This window comes from Leptidea sinapis, chromosome 1 (genome assembly GCF_905404315.1).
Source record: "Leptidea sinapis chromosome 1, ilLepSina1.1, whole genome shotgun sequence".
In the NCBI taxonomy this organism is placed as follows: Eukaryota; Metazoa; Arthropoda; class Insecta; order Lepidoptera; family Pieridae; genus Leptidea; species Leptidea sinapis.
This window is the reverse complement of record NC_066265.1, coordinates 1,364,059-1,391,329: the sequence shown is the minus strand read 5'-3', so window position 1 is coordinate 1,391,329 and position 27,271 is coordinate 1,364,059. Positions and strand designations below refer to the sequence as shown.

The window sequence follows — 27,271 nt, the reverse complement described above, 5'->3', positions numbered from 1 at the left end:
TTAAATTATAAATTATTAATTGTTAATAGGTATTGTAGTTGAGTGAAATAATTTTTTAATTAAATATAATTTTATTGAGTTAATTTTAATTGTAATTTGCTGTAATTAAATCAATTTTATTTATTGTTCAACCTGTTATTATTAAAATTTGTAAAATAATAATTATGTATGTATTGTAATTTAATTTAATTTAATTGTGAGTCAACTTTCAACTTATGGCATATTAATTTTATTTAATATAAATAATAAATAAATATAAAATACATGAAAAGTTTTCCTTTTTAATGTATTAATTAGCTTCTTAATTATGAATGTTAGTTGCACCTATAATATTTTGTTGGTGCAATAAATAAAATAAATTGGAAATATTATGGCTAGGCCTTCTACGGTGGTCTACGGTCCCAGTTGCTGTCCAGGCATTATATATATATATATATATATCTATATATATATAAATGAATTGCTGTTCGTTAATCTCGCTAAAACTCGAGAGAGAACTACTGGACCGATTTGCCTAATTTTGGTCTTGAATTATTTGTGGAAGTCCAGGGAAGGTTTAAAAGGTGAATAAATATTAAAATTCTCGAAAAAAAAAATAAACAAAAATGTTGTTTTTCCTTTGATGTGTCCCCCGTCGTTCAGAAACAATATTTTCAAATGAATAATTAATTAGAATTTTTACATTTCTCTATAACTTTCTCAGGAGGTATAAAATAAACTTAAACTTAATTTTAGCTAACTATAGTTAGTAGATTAACTATAGTTGTTAGCTTGCGTCATCTTGCGCGAGCGCTCGGCGTACGGTCGATGTAATAGTTGTGCGGATTATATTTTTAGTGTAAAGTAATAAACGTAATAATGGTTCAGTTCAAGAAATGTAAGCTTTTTATGTCACTTAATAAAGATGATTTGGTGAGTGAAGTGTAAATGTTTATGTGAAGGCGTGTATCACAAAAAATGTGTACAACAAAACAAGCAGTTTATGCAATCCACAATGTGTGATGATTGCCTGAAGAATTAATGTACCTCTACACATCTAACACAATCACCAAAAATTAACATAAATCCATCAGAAGTATCAGGCGAGAAGGTTTTGTATGAGGTAAACAAAAAACTCGAAGTACTATATAGCGTCGAAAAAAAATTGTGGGACCTGACCAATAGTGTCGAGTTCTATGCTGGAATGTACCAACAATTATTGGAATACAAAGAAGAGTCTCAGAAGAAGATTAAGGCCCTAGAACAAAAAAATATATATTTAGAAAAATGCAATAAAGCCCTAGAAGAAAGAGTACAAAGCTTAGAAGTGAAAGAAAAGGAAAAAGAAATAGAAATCCACGGAATAGAAGAGAAGACTAATGAAAACACCATATCGGTTGTACAAAGTGTAGCTAAAATATTGAATGTAAACCCGGATGATATCGAAGATGCTATGAGGGAAGGTCAACAAAAACAAAATGACTCGCGGCCTAAAATTATTGTAGCAACACTCAAGTCTAAAAATACTCGTAGAATGTGGATGATGGCGAAAAAGGACAAGAAGATTACTAATACTAATATCTACCATAACAATAACAATGATCAAATATATATTAATGAATCCCTGCCAAAGTATAAACGTCAACTTATGTGGATGGTGAGAAATAAATTGAAACCAAAAGGTTATCTATACATCTGGGTACAAAATGGCAATATATTAGTTAAAAAAAATAGCGAAGAGAAACAAAATTTTTAACATAAGATCAGAAATAGACTTAGAGAAATTTGAGAAATCACAAATTAAGGAATAATTCAGTGCTGCTAGCACGATCGGTACACACTAGGTGATTATTTATAACATTCGATTCTCTAGAAGAAGAAGTATTAATTAATGATATTACATACAAAAGGTACCTTGATATGAAGACACTTAGTGTAGACATTAGACAGGCAGAAGGACACAGTCATATTTTGTATCAAAATATAAGATCACTTCGGAAACAATATAATGAAATACTTATATTATTAGAAGAAAGTAGATATATAATAGATATAGTAATCCTTAGTGAAATAAATATTAAGAAGGAAGAATTGATTTTTTACTAAATAAATGGATATGTTACTCATATATTGACTAGAGAAACAACCAGAGGAGGAGGTATATTAATATACGCCAAGGATACTCTTGCCTTCGAGGCACAAGGAATAAATACAACATCCGTTGAAGTAATTCACGGGCAGTTGACAAGTGGAAAGACTAAAACACATATATTTGCCATATATCGACCACCAAAGAAAAACAAGTTAACCTTTATATTATATGAACTTCAAAACATAATAAAACCAATACCAAATACCGAAAATATAATCTTGATTGGCGACACAAACATAAATACTCTGAACGGGATCACAAACCCAGTAACGACGAAATACAAAAACAGCCTGTGTGAATGGGGCCTTCAATGCGTATTACCCAGCAGTGAAGTTACACGCGAAGCGATAGTGGACGGGCGGAGTGACACGTCGTGCTTGGATCACGTGTGGGTACGAGCGAGATACATAGACGGCGATGCAACTTCACTTGTACTCGAAACTCACGTGTCGGACCATCATGCAGTAGGACTGTCATTAAACTTGTCTAAGAGTGAAGGAGATAGTCGCGCTTTAATATCAAGCAGTAAAGACAGTGTCATTAGGCGAACAATTATTACTGATAAGTTATTGCAACGAAAGTTTGACGAGTACGATTGGACGCAACTGTATGTATTAGAATGTCCACTAATATTATTTCAATTATTGTGTAGTATTTTTAATAATTTTTATAAGGCCTGTGAAGTTACTGTAACTGAACAGTATAAAAGATTAAGACAACCATGGATAGATCACAACTTGTATTCGATGTTAATACGTAGAAACTACTTATTTAGAATTTGGAAAGCGGAACCAAAAAACATGAATAAGCGTTTAGAATACACACGGTATAGAAATAAAGTTAATAAATTAATTATTGAGGCAAAGAATAAATATCGACGATCAGAAATATTAAAATGTAATGTGGATTTTAGAAAAATATGGAAAATTTAAATGAATAGTTGGGTCGGCATAAAACTAGTTTAGATAGTGTTATTATGAAACATTTAGGGAAAGTACAAAGCATCGAAAATATTTGTAATAATTTTACACAGACATTTACAAAAGAAATACACGATATTAAACATATATATAAAACAAAATTTTTAGATAGACAGGAGTACGTATGTCAAAGTAGTGTAAGTTTCAGGTTTATGAAGGTATTGCCGTCAGATGTAGAAAAAAATATAATTTCATTATCAAGTAGAAAATCACCAGGCTTGGATGGAATAAGATTACAAGATATTAAATATTTGAGAAAACAAATAAGTCCCATATTAGCTAATTTCATTAATATGTGTTTAACGAAAGGCGTATATCCTGACCAGCTTAAAAGTGCTATTCGCCCTATATACAAGTCCGGAAGCCACATAGAATACGCCAACTATAGGCCTATAGCAATATTATCAGTAATTGATAAAATCGTGGAAAAAATAATAGTGGGACAAGTAAGTAAATTCTTGGAAACACATAATATACTCTCTGACTCGCGGTTCAGACAAGGGTTCAGAAAAGGAAGGAGCACTGCCACTGCCCTTACCAGCTTTGCCGAGTATGTAAATGAAGCATTAGACTCAGGTGAACAGCTGATAGCGCTCTTTATTGATTACAAAAAGGCTTTCGACACTCCGGACCATAATATACTACTTCAGGCCATGCATGAATGCGGGATACGTGGCCCTACTAATAATTGGTTTAGAAGCTATTTGGCTCATAGGAAAATACGTACTATGATAAATGGAGTTGCTGAAGAGGACGCAGTAGTGAGTTTAGGTGTCCCGACCGGATCAGTATTTGCACCAGTAGGGTATGTAATGCATGTCAATAGTGTGGCAAACGTAGTTAAAACCTGTCTAGTATTTATGTATGCGGATGATATGTGTGTAATATACCGGTCAAAAGATATCTCTATTGCACAAAAAAACGTACAGACCGACATTGAAAATATCACGAAGTGGGCTCATGACAACGGTATTATTCTTAATTTCAATAAAACAAAATGCATTCATATACATTCACCACATAATAAAAACGCAAAACATATTAACCGAGAGCATCTTACCATAACAGGACACACATATGATTGTTTACATAGAAATAAACACAATTGTAATTGTATGATGCTGAAATATGTAAGAAATTTCAAATATTTGGGTCTCAACATTGAAAAAAACTTTAACTGGGCAATGCATGTATCCAATGTTTGTAATAAATTAAGATCTGTACTAGGAAAATTTTATCACTTAAAGAAAATATTGAATTTAGACACATTAAAAGTCGTATACTACGCGCTTGCAGACTCATTGATTTATTATGGTTTGGTAGTGTATGGGCAAACATTTATATCTTACATTAGAGACATTAAGAATCTACAAATTCGGTTGATTAAATATTTAGTAAGTAATAAAGTAAAAATAGCATGCAAAAAAGAGTACAATAAGTTATTTTGTATATGTGAAATACTACCGATTGAACTATAAGTCGAATATTTAATAGGCGTGGAATACTACTATAGTGATAGGTATAAAGAGACTCTGCATAATAAATATAATACTAGAAGGTTTAGGGAACAAAAGTTAGTTAATAATAAAATATCAAATTATTACGGTAAACGTACAGATAGATATATGGCACCCTATGTATTTAATAATATAGACATATTAAGACAGACCCCCAAGATAAAAATTGGATTACTTAAGAAAAAGTTTAAGAATGTATTATTAGACAATATTAGGTAATAAGTATAATATATCATAATAATATAGTTATTCGCAGCTTGCATTGTTATACTTTAATTTTAGAACCATTTTATGTTATGTTTGTATATGATTAGATTATTAGTAGGTTATGTATAAAATTAATGAGCGCGTCTCGCCGATAAACATAACGTTTGGCGAGTAAATAAATGTAATTTTAATTGTAAGTTGATATATGTTAATAAATAAAGAATAAAAAAAATAAGATTATTTTTATGTAGATTGTCAAATAATAAGTTTTGTCACAAATTAAATTTCTGAACCTAATATATATATAATATGTCGATCCATTCTCTATGTTGATCGATACCTTAGATAAAGAGTGCATCCTTCTATCTTTGTGAGTGACAACTACCGCTACGCGTGCGCGAGAACTTTTTTTACTTCGGTTATCCTTTGTGATATGGATATGACATTTCAAGTTGTTTGCTCTTTTTTACACGCAAAAGCGATAAGAATATTAGCTTCACCTGTATGTTTGTTTGTTTGTAACCGACTCTATTGGGCGCGATTTTGACCCACCTTAAACGGCAAAATTTCATTAAAACCATTTTTTTTATTTCCAATATTGGTTTTCTATGGACATATTTTCTATGAGAGAATTTATTGACGCAGCGGTTAGACAGTTATGCTGTAAAACAATTTCATTACAACAACAGGGTGCATATTTTACGAAATAATTCTTGATGTTAGGATATATTATTGAGAAATTCATAAAAACATTATTTTTTTTATTTAATTATACAGAACAACGTCTGTCGGGTCAACTAGTATTGTATAAATAAATTTAAATATTTTAAGAGTGTTTTATTAAAAAATGGCTCGGTCGTAAATCCTACTACTCCACAGCTGAATATCTAAGCGATAGGACAGCTTGGGACTAAATAATGATTATTTATAGCAATAAAAATACAATATTGTATTTTTTTTTTAAAAGAGCGCAAAAAATTAATGCCGGGAGAGTTTCTTGCGTCGTCTCTCTCAGAGCGCCATTTGTTTCCGAAGCGGTGGTATTGTTTGAACTAACCTTAAACATAAATCTAAAGGAATCAATTTTGAGAAAACAAATGCTTTCCCCACCAGGGGAATGGGATGCTATATCAAAGAAACATATAAAATGAAATGAACTTCGAGCGTTTTGATTCTTTCAGACAAACTCTCTATACATATTTTGTATACAAATAATCAAAACATAGATTTACCTTTTCTGAACCTTAAGTTATTTTGCAAATAAAGCACTTAAACCTGCTTCACTTAGATCATATTTACGTCTAGATAGACTGTGACAGCTGTGAAAACGTCGAAAAAAATTTTAAGTTTGAGGTTTACTGTTAACCTCTATTTTGAACAATGGACGCTCACTAATTCAAAGTGACATATAAATCGCGAGTGTAAGAAGTAGCTTGTCACTCACACTAAAGTAATAAACCTCGCCTGTTATGATAGGTTGTCTAACAGCAAGAGGCTTTATCTAGGTGTATAAATAATACAAGTGTAATTTTATATAGCATACGTGCAGACTGAAGTTGCTGGCATCTTAGATGAAGGATTAGTCTCCGCTGCGCTCCAACTAGATACCGAACTACTTAAGAACAATAGCTTTTTTATTACGGCAACTTTATATTGTAGTGTGTATTGGCTATGCTTGTGTGCGTGGCATCTTGACACTCAATGGCATCTTTCAAATTTTGTAATTAAACGCTTCGAGTTATTTTAGATTTAAATTAATAAAATGCAAAATACTTACTGATGATAATATGTGATCCCAGTGTCATTCTTATTTCTTTTAGTAATATTTTTACAAAGTTTTACTACGCAACCAACAAAAATGCTTTTTGTTTTAATTATTAGCAAAGTTTAGCAGAACATGTCCTGGCCCGTCAACGTCACACATTGTTCGAGACTGATTTGAGTACGCCCTCTTAGCGTAGTATTAGTTGCCGCACTTTGCGACTCCGCCTATGTCGGTATCTAGTCGGAGCGCAGCAAGACCTATCCTTAAATCTAAACCTGGCCTGTTTTCGTCGGTTTCCTAGCAGCCAAAGGCTCCATTCAGACGCATAAATTATTTAAGAGGCTACAAAAATATTTATTTTATTTTTATTTTTATGATAATAAGGGACGAGATGAGCAGGACGTTCAGCTGATGGTAATTGAAACGCCATGCCCATTACAATGCTGTGCCGCTCAGGATTCTCAAAAAACCCAAAAATTGAGCGGCACTACAGTTGCGCTCGTCAACTTGAGACATAAGATGTTAAGCCTCATTTGCCCAGTAATTTCACTAGCTACGGCGCCTTTCAGACCGAAACACAGGCTACAAATAAGTAACAAAGTTTAAAAATACTTATACTTTTTTGAATTATCCGAGTTTGTGTGCGCATCACGTAGAAGCCTCTCATTGAGTTCAAAATCGAATTAATGATTGAATAATATTATGAAAATTTGTTTTAAGTATACTGTCAATTCGCATAGATATTATAATTTACTAATAAATGGAGCCATTTTTTTGAACCGATCGGAATAGTACTTGTACAATAATAAAAAAAAATAATAATATTGACACACTTTTACACAAATTATCTTGCCCCAAATTAGGCATATAGCCTGTGTTATGGGTTGCAAGACAACTATATATTTAATACAATATACTTACTTAAACATACATAAATACATATAAACATCCATGACTCGGAAACAAACATCAATATTCATCATATAAATGCTTGCACCTACCGGGATTCGAACCCGGGACCTCTAGCTTAGTAGGTAGGACAATAAGACGCAGGATTAATTAAATTTAAAATTCGAAGGTAATATGTTGGTGATAACTTATTCGGAACCTATGTGTGCCTATGTTTTTGAATTCAGTGACATTTCATTATATATTATTAAAATTTATGCAATGAGTGGGCGCGTGGTCCCTCCTCGCGTCGTTTTCCTCATTACTGAGGGTCGTGACTCCCCCGCTGCATCAGTTTCTCCCGTAGGATTCCCCTCCATCTGCTGCGATCCTTTGCCTTATGAAGGGCATCATGGAAGTTGATGTTTAGAGCAGATCGTATTTGTCCGACCATCTCGTGGGACTGCGTCCTCTGGGACGCCTGTCATCTACCTTGCCTGTCACCATCAGCTGTTCCAGGGCGCGTGGTACTTAATTTATATAGAAAAACAATGTTTGCTTGGACAGCACTTATCTAGAATTACATGATCTGAAAACTCAATTCATATTTTGTCGTTAGCGCGGGCACCGTTGTAGTGCCGCTAAGAATTTTTGGGGTTTTTCAACAATCCCGAGCGGCACTGCATTGTAATGGGCAGGGCGTATCAATAACCATCAGCTGAACGTCCTGCTTTTCTCGTTTATTTTCATAAAAATTGGGGGTCCCTTTCCACTTCCCGACATCAGATCGTCCGTCATTTGTTTTTTCTTTTATTTTGTTATATTGTCTTCCTTTTCCAATGACATTCATTCTACAATTTTTTTTGCTTTTTATCATTTTCAAAGGCTTAAGTACTGCTCTATAAGCTAGAACTCCGCTAAGTTTTACGTAAGTAAAGTATGAGTGAATTCTAAGTACGCTCTATAGATCTCTGTTATAACCAGAATTCGCTGAAATTGTAAAAAAAAAGTCGAGAGAAATAATCCCGCTTGGATTCTTTGTGGTGTCATCAAATCTTTAATCCCCCAGCAATCTCTCAACAACCTTTTATTTTTGAAGTGATAACTTCTTTTTTTTATGGAATAGGAGGACAAACGAGCGTACGGGTCGGGTCACCTGTTGTTAAGTGATCACCGCCGCCCACAATCTCTTGCAACACCAGAGGAATCACAGGAGCGTTGCCGGCCTTTAAGGAAGGTGTACGCGCTTTTTTCGAAGGTACCTACCCATGTCCGGAAACACCGCACAAGGAAGTTCATTCCACAGCTTTGTAGTACGTGGAAGAAAGCTCCTTGAAAACCGCACTGTCGAGGACCGCCACACATTCAGATGGTGGGGATGATATCCTAATTTGTGGCGTGTTGTGCGAAGGTGGAATTCGGCGGCAGGAATCAGGTTAAACAGCTCTTCGGAACACTCCCCGTGATAAATGCGGTAGAAGATACACAATGAAGCGACGTCTCTACAGAACTGGGTCCCCGACAATTCGCGCTGGTCTGCGTTGCACGCGGTCAAATGGATCGAGCTGGGTGCGCCAGACCAGAGATGACAGCAATACTCCATGTGTGGCCGGACCTGCACTTTGTAGAGCGCTAGAATGTGGGCCGGCTTGAAGTATTGCCGTGCTCTATTAATGACGCCCAGTTTCTTTGAAGCCAACTTGGCTTTGCTCTCCAGATGGCCATGAAATTGGCAATCACTCGAGATTTCGAGACCCAGTATTCTGATACTATGCGAGGCTTTAAGGGAAGTGTTGTCGAAGAGCGGTGATACGACAAATGGGTTTTTTTTTAGTGGTAAACGCGCAAACTTGAGTCTTTTTGGGGTTAAATCTTATAGAATATAGGTAAATCGCTTCGTTATGTAACGCGATACGTCCGTTACCAAAAAATCTATTGAAACAATTATAAACGTTACATTTGTTTATTAATACTCTTTATTATTATTATTCTACAACAAATTTTTGTTCTCGACTTTAGGTCGGTGGAACGGCGGACTATAGAGCAACCCCCTTATTCATAATAGTCTGCTAACTTAAAGCATTGCTATTATTCTCACTCTGTCTTCTTCTATTGACCTAAGTCAGAATGAGAAAAAACACTCCTAAGTTTAAAGTTAGCGGACCATTATGAATAAGGGGGCAAGTACCTATCATTATTGATTTTTGTAAGGGATTCTTTTTTTTTGTGAAGATCTAAAAGTTTGAGAGCAGATTTGAAATTATAATGGGTATAATTCTGACAGTTTCTTTATTATTATTATTATTATTCTAGATGACATACAATGTAAAAATTTCATTGGATAATTTAGCTACAATATTGGTAATAATTAGCTCCAATTGATACTTTTATAGGATTTAATAATGATACTTATAATGTACATATACAAAATTTAATTTAGGTCAATATTCAAGTCCATTTTGCAGTATTCTAGTTATGTTTCATATCATAACAGAGGGAACGTTTTCATTAAATAAACAATATAAGGACTTGAGTATGATAGCAGCTACAGTGTATTTGAAAGAGACTTGTTTATTTTGCTGTTAAATCCGAAGAGCTTATTGTTGAGTAAACAGCAAACATTCCCTAAGAAGATTAAAACTTCGAGAGTATCAGAGTTGAATAAAGATGTACATATCTAATATATAAAATTCTCATGTCGCGGCGTTTGTAGTTAAACTCCTTCGATACGGCTTGAACGATTCTCATGAGATTTTGAGTGCATATTGGGTAGGTCTGAGAATCGGGCAACATCAATTTTCATACCCCTAAATGTTAAGGGTGGTCCACGCCAAATTTATTTTATTATTTTTTTGACTTTTTTTTTAATTTTGTCTGATTATGAGTAAATATTAAAAAATACATACAACTTCTAATTTTCACCCATCTACAATCAACAGTTACTTTTGTATCGCGATTTTAATATCGGCAATACAACGTTTGCTGGGTCAATATATACGAGTATATTTCTTTTGTGCGTAAGTTGTAACTGAACTCCTCCTAAACGGCGGGACCGATTTTAATGAAACTTTCTGTGTGTCTTCAGGTGGATTCGAGAATGGTTTAGATTCACAATTGAACTACATCCTAAGCGGCTAGACCGATTTTGATGATTTTTTTGTGTGTTCCAGTGAATTTGAGATTGGTTTAGATTCTCAATTCCGTCCATATAATATAATTCTCCTGCTCGTGTGTATGTTAGTGAACTCCTCCTAACGGCTGGACCGATTTTTCAAATTTAAGACGTGTGTACAGGACAACGTCTGTCGGGTCCACTAGTTAAAATAAACATTCTTGATTAAATGCAATATAATTAATTTTGCAGAAAATTGAGGGAGGATGTAGAAAGAGAATATAAGTTTGTGATTGAAAACATTGTTTACAGAATGCATAATTATTTGCTAAGAATAGTTTTTTTTATGGAAAAGAAGGACAAACGAGCGTACGGTTCACCTGGTGTTAAGTGATCACCGCTGTTCACATTCTCTTGCAACAACAGAGCAGTCACGTTGCCGGCCTTTAAGGAAAGTGTACGCACTTTTTTTTAAGTACCCTTGTCGTATCGCACAGCACAAGGAAGTTAATTTCACAGGTTTGTAGTACGTGGAAGTTAAGCTCCTTGAAAACGCACTGTGAAAGACCGCCACACATCCAGATGGTGGGGATGGTATCCTAATTTGTGGCGTGTCGTGCGAAGGTGAAACTTGTGAACATTTTTCACCAGTGAAAAAAACATTTCTGTAAATACTTTTCACTCTTATACTGGGGGCATTCATTCAGGGCATGTCCTGTTTATCGATTATAAGGAACAAGCGAGAGGTCATGAGTCCCGAATCGTTCATAAAATTTTGTTTTCAAATTGTATATGTGTAAATATTATGAATATTAATAGCAATTTTACTATGTGGTATAATATTTTAAAAGATAGTAAAGTTGTTAATAAGTTTTTGGTTTATGTATAATCAAACAGAGTCATAAAAGTTTGTGGTTATAGTCACAGTAGCAGATGCAACACGAATTTATTTACAAATTTATTAACAGACTTCAAACGTACTACACATGATTTTGATAAGTTTTGTATAGCCTGTATAGCCGAGTGGTTAGCGATCCTACCTACTAAGCTAGAGGTCCCGGGTTCTAATCACGGTAGGTGCAAGCATTTATATGATTAATATTGATGTTTGTTTCCGAGTCATGTATGTTTATATGTATTTATGTATGTTTAAGTAAGTATATTGTATTAAATATATCGTTGTCTTGTAACCCATATTACAGGCTATATTATGCTTAATTTGGGGCAAGATAATTTGTGTAAAAGTGTGTTAACTTTATTATTATTATTAATTGTATGTGCTAAATAAGCAAATAAAATCTAATATATAAAATTCTCATGTCTCGATGTTTGTTAATACATATATTGTAGTACGATATATTTGGTAGGTCTGAGAATCGGTTGCATCTATTTTTTATATCCCAATTTATTTTAATTACTTTCTATGGCAATACAACGTTTGCTCTGTCAGCTAGTCTTGTACGTAAAATTCTCGTGTCCCGGTGTTTGTTACCAAACTCCTCCGAAAAGGCTAAACCAATTTGTTTGAAAATTTGTGTGCATATCGGGTAGGTCTGAGAATCGGCCAAAATCTGTTTTTCATACCCCTTATTATTTATAAGGATCACCCACGTCCAAAATATTTTTCGAAAGTATCTTGGAATGGAGCGACCACCCTAACACTATAAATTTAATGAATTTTATAGTTATTTTAGTATTGTATATATAGTTTCTTGCGCCTATTAATTTTAACCTGAAAACCTTTTTTCCACATAAACGATAACATTTGTTTTAAAAGCACTAAATCGCCCAATAAAATACGTACTAACTTGACTTAACCGTGTTGTAGGTATAACAAGTTAATGTTTGTTCCTGGTGTTATGATTGTTGCAGTTTCGAGAAAATTCGCGATGCACCAATGGTCATACATTTTTAAAAATGTACTGCGTAATGCGTAATGTGTAATGTAATAATTTCCCAATAAGGTTGCGAAATGTATGTACATAAAGTTCTGAAATATTTTAAGAATCTATAATTTTATCTTTCGAAATTTTCATTAAGTGTCTAAAATGTATAAAATATGTAAATTTCGGCAGCGTTTCCTAAGAGTAAGATTCCGTAGGAATTATAAAGTTTATGAATTTTAAGTGAGTTGGTATTGTTGTCATACGTAAGCTTCTACACAAAATAACCAGTGGGCGGCTCCTTGAGGAAGCCGGCTAGAATATGGGTACCACAACGGCGCTTATTTCTACCGTGAAGCAGTAATGTGTAAGCATTACTGTGTTTCGGTGTGAAGGGCGTCGTAGCTAGTGAAATTACTGGGCAAATGAGACATAACATCTTATGTCTCAAGGTGACGTGCGCAGTTGTAGTGCCGCTCAGAATTTTTTGGGCTTATCAAGAATCCTGAGCGGCACTGATTTGTAATGGTAAGGGCGTATCAATTACCATCAGCTGAACGTTCTGCTCGTCTCGTGCCGTATTTTCATAAAAAACTACATTTTTTAAATTAAATTAGTTGCAGGTTATCGTTTATTATTACCCGAGCATGTAGCACAGAGATAATCCGAAAACTATTTCATTCACTCGTTTAACTAATTCGAAACTAAAATATCGGAGAATAAATGGTTTTTCACCAGCTCTTTGCTGTTAAATACATCCCAAATCTTACCATTTTATCTTTATCGCTCATCAAATAAAACCCAAAAAAAGTCAAGCTTTCTACTAGTAAAACAAAAAATAAAAGAAAAAATATCTGTATAAAAAGGTTCTTGTATATAATATCTTGAAAAGATATATTTTCAAAAATAACCGGACTTTATTTTTGGGCGGCTTATTGTAAATAATTACAAAGAATATTACCAAAAACAATTATTAATTAAAGTAACAAATAGTAGCACGGTATATCATTCCACTTGATATACTATTATTCTAAATGCCGGCATCATTTAGGATAGACTCATGAATCGCTTCGGTGCGGTCGACGGCTTTAAAAAGTTTCGCGCGAAAATTTTCTCTATCTTTTCGTGTGCTGGAATTAGTTCCGCCATTTTGAATCGTGGGCGCGTCACATACGCATCTACGGAAGACAATGTTTTTACATATTGTTTATTCATTAATTTACTTGGATTAACCAATACAGTTATTTCAACACAAGGGTAAGTTTTTTTTATATATCTTTTTTAGCATATTTTTTAGATTTTATTCTTGAACCAACATAGCTTAAATTTAAAAAAGAGATATTATTTTTGTTTTATTTTTAATACAGCCAACAAAGAATTGTGCTTAAATATAAAAATACACAAAAATAAATCTTTTGTGCATAAACATACGTCCAAATGTTTCACATTTAGGGTTATTTATTATACAAACAACTTGTGGGGAAAATAATATTAAATAATACTTCCAGTACGACGAGTCTGATGACCTGTTTAGCCGAGTGGTTAGCAATCATACCTACTAAGCTAGAGGTCCCGGGTTCGAATCCCGGTAGGTGCAATCATTTATATGATGAATATGGATGTTTGTTTCCAAGTCATGGATGTTTATATGTAAAGAAGGAAATAGGGAAGAGTCACTGCTAAATTGTTTTACCAAATGGGCTATAACAAAGTTGTTTATATGAATGTATAACTTTTACGATAAGTTTATTTTTTATATAGTTCCTGCAACAGTATGGTTAAGTATTCTAATAAGGCTACAGTTACAGCAGTTACCAGCTTAAGTTGATAGGATGTAACCGTTGACTCTTACCACGAAGCCTTCGGTACGATCCTCCCCGCGCGTACTAGGAGAACAGAATAGAAATATATTTATTTACCATAGGGAGTGATAATAACATAATAATATATTGTAACAATACTTAGTAAGAGCTACATCAGTTCGTAAAGGGGCTTTGATGTGTTTTTTTTTTATTTAAATAAGGGAATAGACGAACAGGACGTTTAGCTGATGGTAATTGATACGCCCAGCCCATTACAATGCAGTGCCAATGCAATGCTCAGGATTATTGAAAACCCTAAAAATTCTGAGCGGCACTACGAGTGCGCTCGTCACCTTTAGACTAGTAAGTCTCATTTGCCCAGTTATTTCACTAGCTACGGCGCCCTTCAGACCGAAACACAGTAATGCTTACACATTACTGCTTCACGGGAGAAATAAGTACCGTTGTGGTACCCATAATATAGCCGGCATCCGATCCAAAGGAGCCTCACACTTGGTGAATGGTGATGTGTTTTCGTATAGAAGATAGGCTATTTTACTGAAAGAAGACTTTATGTTATTTTTAAATTATATTTTTATTCTGCATTCAAAGATTTTCTAAAAATTACTTGCCTCGTCTGGGAATCGAACCGACTTAAATGTAAAAAAAACCCCTACTCTTATGATGCCAATCGAAAGAATGGCCAAAAACTAATAACTCTTCTTAAGTAACATTAAGTATTTTAAAAGAAAGTAGTAAACTTTTAAATATAACATAAAGTCTTCCTTTAGTAAAATAGCCTATCTTCGATATATAAGGTACTTTCCCTTCATGTCCCATAACTTTGGGACACGCTGTATAAGTATGTAAACATTTGTACGTTTATTCTTTATAAAATCGTCTTTTTTTAAAGTCCGGTAATGCTTATATAGCTCCATTGTCAACCAAATTAAGGGTGCGCCAATAATGTAGTGTAACATTTAGGGTGTCAAGCCAAAACTCACTTAATAAATAGAGTAAATAATAGAGAAATCTGGATTAAATTATTATCTCATACTAAATGTATGGGATTTTGGATGTTATTTTGTTATTTTGGATTATTCGCCTTTGATTTTTAAAATTATATTGATGTTATTTTACTGATTAGGTAACTTTTAATATCAGTTAAAAGTTTTTTGATATATTTAATAGTTACGTATTAATCGCCTGGTTACACTTAACGTTGACGTAACAATAACATAACAAGTTTTTATTGAGTAAAAGTATTGAAGAATGTCACAAACGTCTGAAAATTTCTTAAAACTTTATAAATAACTAGCTGACCCGACAGACGTTGTTCTGTTCATAATAAAAAAAAACTCTTGCGGATGGAATTTTGGAAAATCCGTTCTTAGCTGACCTCTACTCGGTGAAAAGAATATTCCTACCAAATTTCAAATCTTTAGCTCTAATGGTTCCAGAGATATCGTGATGAGTGACTATATACGTGCAAATCTCTTATATATATATATTTATTGCCAAAGTAGTAATAAATGAAACTGGGAGATTTTCGAAAAAAGGATTGTCTGGTTTTATGAAACCAGGGTAAAAGTGAAACTTTTTTTTCACATTCAACTACAAATTTTTGGAATAATATTCCATTAAGGGTATAAAAATCGCTTTATCAATCTTAATGTTATACTTGGAAAATTGGAATGATAATGGGAAATAATAAAAGTAGACTAAGTCTCCAACTAATATTTATATTGAACTCTGTGTCTTAGCTCTGGTTAAAAATATTGATTGAGAAGGATTGAAAATGATGAAATTTGAATACATTTGAATACTTTCACTTCTTTTTCATGTATATATAGATATACAATTTACATTGGGTGACTTTGATTCCCAATACTTTTCAATCAATATTTTTAATCAGGGAGAATACGTTGTACATAATACTTAACAATTATTTAGATTTTAATATACACATATTAAAATGAGTAATAGTCTATACACTACACGGTCAGGTGCTGGGAACTATAGGCGCCGCCCGACCGTCGCGCGACATGCAACACACAGACGAAAAAGTGTGAGACATGTAATAAAAGTTTCACTTTAAAAATATTACTGGGTAATTTGATACAAAAACTTCAAACCTTTAAATTGTAACGGTTACAAAATTTTGATCAATTTCTTTTTTGATTCGTTCCGTCCTTCCGTCAGAAAAAAAATTGAGAAGTCGCGTCTACACAAGTTTTACTTCAAAAAAATAAATAGTATGTTTAATATCACGGACGCGTAAAAAATAAGGACTCCGTGTCATCTTACGTAACAGTGATGCACCAAAACAAGCCGGTAAACGTGTAAATACAGAGCCCCACGCATACACTTACACAAATACAAGCCGATCGGCCGCCATTAAGAGATTTGCCAACGTCTGTAACAGATCAGTTTGCGTCTCAATAAAATATTTTAATAATGCCGTCGTGCGTTGTGTTAAAGTGTAAAAACAATACTATAAAAGTATTTGTGGATATATGATTATTTAAGGGAGAAAAAATTGTGTAACTGGTATACCCCGTAACCGTACACACACTAGCATAAAGGTGCTTCACTTGCTAATATCACGGCGCGGAGTCCTTCTTTTTTTACTAGTCCGTGGTTTAATATATATATTTAAATGGACAATGGAATTCTAAGTGGCAGGAAAATATAGCAGTCTTGTATAAATTCTTCGCGCTTTGACTCGAATGTTTCTATCTTCATTAATATTATGTATCAATGTTTTAAAAAAAGATTTTAATAAATAATATACATTTTTTTATATTTCGTCGATTTATGAGTCGAATATTAAGAAATCGAATCGGTAACATGAAAGCAAATCACTAATAATTGATTAGTACTCGAGCTCTCAAAGAATCTTCCGTGCGCCTATTTCTGCCGTGAAGCAGTTATGTGTAAGCATTACTGTGTTTCGGTCTGATGGGCGCCGTAGCTAGTGAAATTACTGGGCAAATGAGACTTAACATCTTATGTCTCAAGTTGACGAGCACAGTTTTAGTGCCGCTCAGAATTTATGGTGTTTTTCAAGAATTCTGAACGGCACTGCATTGTAATGGGCAGGACGTACCAAATTACCATCAGCTGAACGTCCTGATCGTCTCGTCCCTTATTTTCATAAAAAAAAATCCATGCACATCTAAACACAAGCTTAATTGTTTTTTCTCTCTGTTGTCGTAGCGTATGGACGGCAGTGATCACATACCATCAAGTGATCCCTTTCTCCTCCTGTTCCTTCCTTCCCTGGTTCATTTAATGTAGATTCAAATTTTATACATCATAAAGTTACGAGATCAAATCAAATCAAAATCACTTTATTCATGTAGGTCACGGAAATGACACTTATGAATGTCAAAATTTTCTTATTGAATCCACTGCTAATTTGTAAAGGATTGAGCTAATGAGAAGAAGTAGCAAAAAACTCATTGCCACTCTTTTAAATCATGATTTACATTTACAAATCATTTCAATTACAATATAATACAATATGTAAATTGTTGCAACAAACATACTATCTATTAACAATGTTGTTTTTATTAATAAACATAGTATGTTCTTTGATTAACGCGAGTGTCACACATTTAAATAAAACACTTTTCTACAGCAAATACCACCTTCGAGGCAATAAATTGCGCTTTACTTCATAATTACAACTATGACTCATTTCAGCTATAGTCCCCCTGAAAACGAGATCTGGAAAGGTCTTGAAACGTCGGGTTAACTAAAATAAAAATGTAACTTTTACGCAAAAATGGAATGTAATAACAGTTCCAATTACACGCGTTTTAATCCTTTAAAAGTGTTTTATTTAAACTTTGTTAAATGAAAACATTTCTAATTAAAGAACAAAGATTACCTACATACTCGTATATGTTAAACTAGCTGATCCGGCAAACGTTGTTTTGCCATATAAATTATTTTAAGAGTTAGACCGTAGTGTCTTAGACATTGTAAAACTACTTTATTTTTCTAAAATAAAAGAGTTTTTCTAAAATAAACGTAGCTTAAGTTATTCCTTATTACATCTGATCCTGCAAATAATAGTCTCGTCAAAATCGGTCCAGCCATTTCAGAGATTAGCCGGAACAAACAGACAGATAGACACACAAAAATTTTAAAATGTGTTATTTTGGTGTATGTACCGTATATATATTCATATACATGTAGTAAAAAATTGTTATTTCAATATTACAAACAGACACTCCAAATTTATTGATATGTATAGATGTATAGAAGATAACAGTGGTAAAGACACTCTTAAAAACAGATAAATAACATTGAAACGCAATAAATTAAATTTGATAGTGACAACAATGATTCAAATAAAACGTAAACGAATTTTACTGGTTTATTTAAATTTATTTGAAGCTCTTTCAACGCGTTTGATGTATTTGTAGATTGAAGATTTACAGATCGTACCATTTATAACGTGGGAGTGTTTGTTACCAAATGATCAATATTAGACATGGCAATGAATGTACTACAGAAGCAAGATAGTATTTTTATCTATACATATAAATAAAATTGGAGTGTCTGTTTGTAATATTAAAATAACCGTTTTTTACTACATGTATATGAATATACATACACCAAAATAACATTTTTTTTTTACATATTTATATTACATATATACAAAACAACGTTTGCCGGGTCAGCTAGTTTTTCGGTTTATAAACGGTTTTTTAAAACGATAGGTCTGCTTAATGTTTTCTTTTATTTAATCATTTTAAAATTTAAGTTATTATATATTTTATTGGAACTGTGTTCAGTTCATCGTTCCGGAAATACCATTCGCAGTCTAATAGCGGAACGGCAAAAGTGTGCTTAAAGACAATGTAAGCACACTTTAACTCTTAGTCGTATGTTAACTGCCACTGTCTGAATCGGACTCTATATCTATACCTAAACAGAGTAAATGTTTTACATTGCTGGTTATTGATCAAGTGCATTTTAAGCTACTGGAGTAAATGCGGCAATGTATGTTTCGGTTTTCTTTTTATTCGATGACATTTGTCTATATAATGTATAGAATAGAACGTCATCTTTTTTATGACAATAAGGGACGAGACGAGCAGGAAGTTCAACTGATGGTACTGCCCTGCCTATTACAATGCAGTAGTGCTCAGGATTCTTGAAAAATCAGCACTACGATTGCGCTCGTCTCCTTGAGACATAAGGTGTTAAGTCTTATTTGCCCAGTAATTTCACTAGCTACGGCGCCCGTCACACTGTAACATTATAATGCTTACACATTACTGCTTCACGGCAGAAATAGCCGCCGTTGTGGTACCCATAATCTAGCCGGCATCCTGTGCAAAGGAGCCTCCCACTGGCTGTTCACATTGTCATTATTCAACCAAGTCCTCCTATTTCATAAAAAAATACGCGACTGAATCCGCAGGAGAGGTATAGTATAGTAAAAGTATAGCTTCAGCGATTTCATAGCCGTCACCTCCCGAGGCATGTGAAGGCCCTTAGTAATGTAATTATCGATAATGGTTATATTGTATGACACCCTTCTCATGGCAATTTGAAGCTGAATTTGATATCAGAATCTAATGTGTTTCCACTTAATTTATGCTGATATTATCGTGGTACGTTTGTGTGTTTTAGTAAGTTAACGATACATTCGATTATCTATAACTTTATTATTAATAACATCTTATTTAAAAAATATGTGCTTAAATGCTAATAAAACATATATGTGTGTACTGATAATATTTATATTATGTTAAAAATAACGTAACAGTTTAAGTACGTTTGTGTGTTTTAGTATGCACGTAAATACGATGCATACGATTATCTATAACTTTATTCTTAGTAACATCTGGTTTAAGATATACATGTGCTTAAATGCTAGTTAAAACATCTATGTGTGTACTGACAATATTAATGTTATGTTAAAAATTACGTTAATAGTTTAAGGAAAATAATTAAATATTATTCTGATTTAAATCATAATAAAGGTACCTGCTAGATACCTAAATCGTCAAGGCAGTGTGGACGATGAAATTGTATGGGCATCTTTTTAAGGGTTAGTAATTGTTTAAATAGTATTTATGGCTTATTTTTCCTTTCTTCTATAATACTCCCCCTTGAACACAAATATAGTTTTGGGTGAACTTTTTCTCAGATTCGGTAACTATTGATACGAAAAGCTAGAGAAAACTAGTGTAATCTTTACGCGCGATTGAAGTAAACCTTAATTATTAACTTTAGGAATAATTTACAGATACATATATATATACTTTTTTTTGTTTATCTGAAAGCTCATAGACAAAATATGTTATTTTCGTTTGCCCTTGTTTGTCCCACCAATTTAAGGACATCTAGTATATAACAAATATTCTTAAAAAGTTGAGAGACAAGAAGTTTTAATTAATACCAGTAACTATATAATTACATTAATAATTAAAACTGTGTTATTAATAAACAATGGAATAAAAATAATTAAATTATTAATATCACACATATCAATATAAATTTATTATTGAATATTAACGAATATGGCTCTATGGGCTCGGACCTTTTGCCTGTCCGATGGACGAAGAAATATTAACGAATGTCGCAAATGTCAGACTTTTATTTATTATTTATTACAAAGTAGTCAAAAATGAATAAATACACTTGGAGATTTTCAGAAACTATTACTGAGAAATTTGAAATAATTTTTTAAACCATCAACTTGTAATGGTTAAAAATTATTTCAATTGACTATTTTCTGCCGAAAGTACTAACGTTACTTCCGTCAGGAAAATATTCTGAGTTACCCCCAAGTCACGCCCACGGACTAGTAAAAAAAATAAGGACTCCGTTTCACCTTACATAACAGTGTAGCACCAAAACAAGCCGATTAACGTGTAAATACATAGCTCCACGCACACACTTACACTACTACAGGCCGATAGGCGGCCATTATGAGAACTGTCATCGTCTGTGACAGATCAGTTTGCGTCTCAATAAAATATTTTAAAAATGCCGTCGTGCGTTGTGAAAAAGTGTAAAAACGATACTATATAAGTATTTGTGGCCATATATGATTATTTAAGGGAGAAAAATTGTGTAACTAGTATCCCCCGTAACCGCACACACTTGCTAATATCACGGCGCGGAGACCTTCTTTTTTTACTCGTCCGTGGTCACGCCTAAAGAGGTTTTACTTCGAACTTTTAAAAGTGCCGAGATATGAATATATTCAAATGGCGATTTATTTCATTACAACAGTTTTCTCTGCCCCGTCTGCGTCTGTGTTTCATATACTTTACTCTAAAGTGTTCCGAAAGTTTTAAAATTACTTTATAAGTGTTTTGAAGTTCTGTACTTATTTCAAGTGTCACTTGATTAAATTTTTTCCCTGAGGAATGGAATAAAATAGCGGTTCATATTTTAATATTCATATAAGAGTGTTTTCTTGACCTTATCCAGATCGCATTATGTAAAGCGACCCTCAAAAATTAAACTTAGATCTTATAATAAAATATGCAAGTTTTAATAAAGAATTTATGTAAGCTGTATAAATTTACACTTGTATTGTTTATACGTATAGATATAACCTCTTGCTGTTAGACAACCGATGAAAACAGGCCAGTTTAATTACTTGTGCATTGCTCAAAATAGAGGTTAACTGTCAACTTCAATGTTTTTCGACTTCTTCACAGCTGTCAAAGTTCATCTAGACCCATTTATGTTCTAAGAATTTACAAAATTGCCTATGTAGGTACATTTATTTGCTTATTATATTTTATTGGTCAGTCAAAAATGCAATTGCCTGCTTTAAGACTTTTATTATGTATCCATATCCTCTACATATCCTTCCTCTATTCTATTTATTCCATTTGTACGAGCTCAGCTACTTTCAACAGATTTAAAATAAATTGATGACTCAAAACTCTAAAAAAAGTTTTTGTTTATTTGTAAGGGTTGAACGTCGAGTAATTCCGTATTATTTAAAAATGGAATCTGATGATTAGATGTGTAATTGAGGAAAAGAAGTTTACCAAAAGTGTTTTTCAGCAAACAAGCAATTGTATACTGAAATATGATTTGGTACATTGGAACTGATGTAGAGAACAAAAAATACTCTGTGACGGCTGGATCACTTGGCGTTGCGTAGAGACGTCGCTTCATTGTGTGTCTTCTACCGCATTTATCACAGGGAATGTGCTAAAGAGCTGTTTCACCGAATCCCACCTTCGCACGACACGCCACAAATTAGGATATCATCCCCACCATCTGGATGTGTTTTATAGATTTTTATAGCTTTAAGACCCGGCGCCGAGTCTTGCTGGAAGGACCATTCTTGGTTATTGAACATGGTATTGTTAAGGGGCTTCACTACCATCTCAAGAATGAAATCTTGATACACTTGTGCCGATGTTTTGTAGCCTTTTTCACAAAAGTATAGCTCAGTCACTCCTTTATCGGTAATACCCCACCAAACCATCACTGAAGTCGGATAGTGCCCACGTTGCACTCTGTCGACTAATTGGGAAGCTTCCTCAGAGCTTTGAGCATAAATACGGTCATTTAGTTTGTTAAAATGTTGATCAATTGTAAAAAAATTCTCATCCGATCACAAAAAAATTCTGTGACCTCCAATTGCGTGCCGCTTTAGTATTTGATTCGATTTTACCACCCTATTCTTTTAATTATCAGTTAAGAAATGAGAACGTCTCTTAGAGGCTGCAAGTCCTAAATTATCTTTTAAAATATGTGACATGGTTCTAGGTGCTATCTTCATCTCGCGAGATAAAATCTTTTGCTTTGTATATAATACACACATCAAAAAAGTCTAAGCAACATGCATGATATTACAAATTTACCATTTATATTAATTAATTTCTAAGTCTTTATTCACTCAAAGTGTATAGGTATGTAAACGTTTTGTTATTGATGATATACTGGCTGGTTGTAAAAAAAAAATCGATTATGTTTTGCTGTTTTTATTAAATTAAATGAAAGGAAATTTGTTTGAATTTTAGTGCGTTTTTATTGCTACGTTTAGTCTTGATTTTATAATTTTACCAACCATTTAAATAAAGTTAGCAACAAAATTGAATTGTTAGATATTCTTTACGTCATGGAGCGACGTCATTTGACGGCAAATGAAATGCAAAGAGCTGTAGGGATGGTGCAAGCGGGAAGTAATCAATCTCAGGTATCTCAGCATTTTGGCATTCATAGAAGTGTTATTTGTCGTCTTTGGCAGCGCTACAACAATAAAAGGGAACCCGCTGATTCAGGCCGTAAAAGGAGTACAATCTCTCGGCGAGACCGGTACATACAACTGACTGCAAGGCGCCAGCCGATGTTAACCGCTCGAGAGATAAGTTTGAGGCTACAAAATTTAAATGGTGTTGATATAAGTCCCCAAACTGCGAAATCGACTGCATGAGTACTGCCTACGAGCTTGACGCCCAATTAGGTGCCAACCGATACGTCGCGGGAATCGCGCTCGTCGAAATGAATGGTGTAGAGAACGCAGAACATGGACCTAAGAACAATGGGATAAAATTATGTTTTCCGATGAGTCGCGATTCGGGTTTAGGCCTGATACACGAAGGGTGCGAGTGTAACGTCGGCCCGGAATACTGAAAGGCTCAGGTGCATTCAGGAAGTTCATCTATACAGCGGCTCAACAGTTATGGTATGGGCGGGTCTTATGAAGAACAGGCGAACTGAGCTCGTTTTTGTAAATGGAAACATGAACGCTGAAAATTATGTTGAGGATATTCTCAAAACTTATGTACATCCATTTGCACAAACCTTTGGCTCCGATTTTACGTTAATGCATGACAATGCGCGCCCACATACAGCTAGGCGAACCAGTCAATACTTGGCAACGGAGAACGTCCGGGTATTGCTCTGGCCTGCACAATCGCCAGACCTTAACCCCATCGAGCACGCATGCTCCAGAGACGTGTTTTGAAGGACTTGGACGAAGTGACAAAAACCCAACAGTTGAAGGATTTGCTACAATTCCATTGGGAGGGAATACAGCAAAATGACATAAACAGTCTCATTAATTCAATGAATAATCGTTGCCGACAAGTTCTGAATAGCTGAGGAGGCCATACTTTCCTTTCACAATAAATTCATTTTCTTTAGAAATTTCATTTTGTCAAAAAAATGTTTAGTTGCGTGTGTACCTTAGTTTCTGCAGTATATTCTATTATTGTTAATTTCTGTTATTAAAAGATCTGATAAAGACAACAGTTGTTATTTTTACATCACAGGACCCTAAAAATATTATTTTAAAAATAAAATACAACGTTATATGTTATGTGTTATAAAACTCTGGTGATGTCTTTTTAAAATTAGTTGTGAAAAATGCATTTACCTCTGTTGATAGAGGAGCTATGCTGAGAGAAGTTAAAAATTCAATTCCTTCAATCTATCATTATATTTGGCAATGTTATAGTAAACCATCCAAATTATTATTCAAAAATCATAATATTTGGTCTTCTGTTGGTTCTATTGGTCCAGCAATATTTAGCCTTGCCATTCATTCCGCCATAACAAAACTAAAATCAAAATTTAATGTTTGGTACTTGGATGATGGTACTTTGGGTGGTGAAGTGGACTCTGTTTTAGATGATTTGAAAGTTGTAATAGAAAGTTTTAGCTCAATCGGCCTTGAGTTAAATTTTTCGAAATGCGAGCTTTTTATCGGCGAAAATTTCGAAATTTCAGACCGGGTTGATATTACCAATAAATTTAATGTTCTGGCCCCCAATATTAAAGTTTTGGATAAGAATTCACTTGACCTTCTTGGAGCTCCATTATTTCCTGTTTCAATTCCAACGATCTTAAACGATCACATTAAAAAATTTAATAACGTTTCGGACAGATTATTGAAAATTAATTCTCATATGGCCTTAACTATTATTCGGTCTTGTTTATTTGTTCCAAAATTTACGTACCTCTTAAGGTCTAGCCCGTTATGGAAATTTCCAAATTTGCTTGATGTGATTGATATTTCACTCAAAAATATTTTAGAAACCGTTTTGAATTGCGTGTTTACAGATCGTGCATGGTCTCAAGCCTCTTTACCGATACGGTTTGGTGGTTTGGGTACTCGCAAAGTTTCGGGCGTTGCCTTACCAGCATTTCTATCTTCAGTTCATAATGCGCAGCCTTTGGTTACTAGAATTGTAAATCATGTACCAGGTAACTCAGAGATTGTGTATTTGAACGAAGCTAACAATGCTTGGCTAAATATTGCAAACATTCAAAATTTTCCAGACGATTTAAAGTGTCAAAAAGCATGGGACGCACTTCTTTGTAAGTCAGCCTTTAATGATCTTTTGATCTCATCTACTGACATAATAGAGCGTGCTCGTCTTTTGGCCGTGACAGAAAATGAGTCGGGATTTTGGTTACAAGACTTGCCTTCTGCGCCGATTGGAACGCTACTTGACAATATGACATTGTCAATATGCGTATCACTCTGGCTAGGTATAAAACTGAATGAACCACGTCAATGTAGATGTGGCGTTCAGGTAGATGCTCTTGGACGCCACGGGTTATCCTGCCTAAAATCGGCAGGCCGTATCAGTCGTCACGCCAGCATTAATGAAGTCATCCGCAGGGCATTTCCCGCTCTTAATATACCAGCTGTTTTAGAGCCAAATGGTATTACCCGCCGCGACGGCAAACGTCCTGATGGAATGACGCTGGTGGCTTGGGCACGGGGAAGGGCGCTGGTGTGGGACGCTACTTGCGTCGACACTCTGGCTCCTTCTCATGTCCAAGTTACGTCAGTTGGTGCTGGGGCTGTTGCTTCGACTGCCGAAGACAGCAAGCGTCGCAAATATGTGGGTCTCAGTGAGTTATACATCTTTGTGCCGTTTGGTGTCGAGACTCTTGGCCCGTGGTGCCCAGAGGCGCGGAGAAAGTTCAAAATACTATCTTCGCGCCTCAATAAGGCTACTGGAAACCCAAGCGCTGGCAGCTATTTCGGTCAACGGATCAGCCTTGCTATCCAACGCGGTAATGCTGCCAGTATTCTTGGTACGCTTCCACGTAATGATAGTTTTAATTTTATGTAGTCGTAGTATTGTAAATATAGTTATAAGATTTGTTTTGATTAAATAAGTATGTACGTTATATGTGTGTATGTTAAAACCTAAACTGCAAAATTGTACATAGGATCATATTATTATTCACGTGGATAAGCATTCTTTTTCTGTTATACATTATTATGATTACATTAAATTAAAACTATCATTACAGGGAAGTGTAACAAAAATACTGAGACCACTTTCGCGTTAGATTAAAAAGAGCGCAAAAAAATAGTAGAAGAGTTTCTTGCGGCACTTCCTCAGAGCACCATTTGTTTCCGAAGCGATAGTAGTGTCCAGTATATTAGAAATGACATCAAAAAGAATTCAAAAAGAATCTAAAAGAAAAAGAATTCTAAAAGAAGAAGAAGGAAATTTGCCTTTTGCCTTTTTAAGATAGCTCTAGGCTGATCCGTTGACCGAAAAAGCTGCCAGCGATTGGGTTTCCGGTAGTCTTATTAAGGCCAAATGTCTCGACAACCTCAACAAATGCTCTAAGGATGTCCTCATACTGGCATCACGCCTGATACGGCCTGCCGATTTTAGGTAGTATATCAGATATATAGATATAGATAGACTAACAATATTCGTTATCGATATCAAAAACAAATTAAGCGCTCTGAATAGCCATAACTGTAGCAATAAATCATAAAATAAATAACCGTCATTCTCATGATCTACCATAACATAGATAGCGTTTTATTGGCAGAGATATTAATATGATAGGAGGATACATTTATTCGGCGTTCTGCCCACTTATTTCTATTAAGATTAGCCACATGATTTTGTTTACAAACATTAATTAATATAGTCAAAGTCAAATATACTTTACTCAATCAGGCTTTAACTAAGCGCTTTTGAATCGTCCCTACAAATATTTTAAAA

General features: G+C 34.1%; 1 protein-coding gene across 1 annotated transcript in view; it reads left to right on the top strand.

The window, feature by feature from the left end:
• Positions 1 to 13,555: 13,555 nt before the first annotated feature.
• The window catches only part of LOC126979892 (RYamide receptor-like), a 55,340-nt gene continuing 41,624 nt past the window's right edge, over positions 13,556 to 27,271 (top strand). The window contains exon 1 of the mRNA XM_050829473.1: positions 13,556 to 13,740. The gene's annotated coding sequence lies outside the window, so the exon portion shown is untranslated. The remainder of the gene's footprint in view (positions 13,741 to 27,271) is intronic.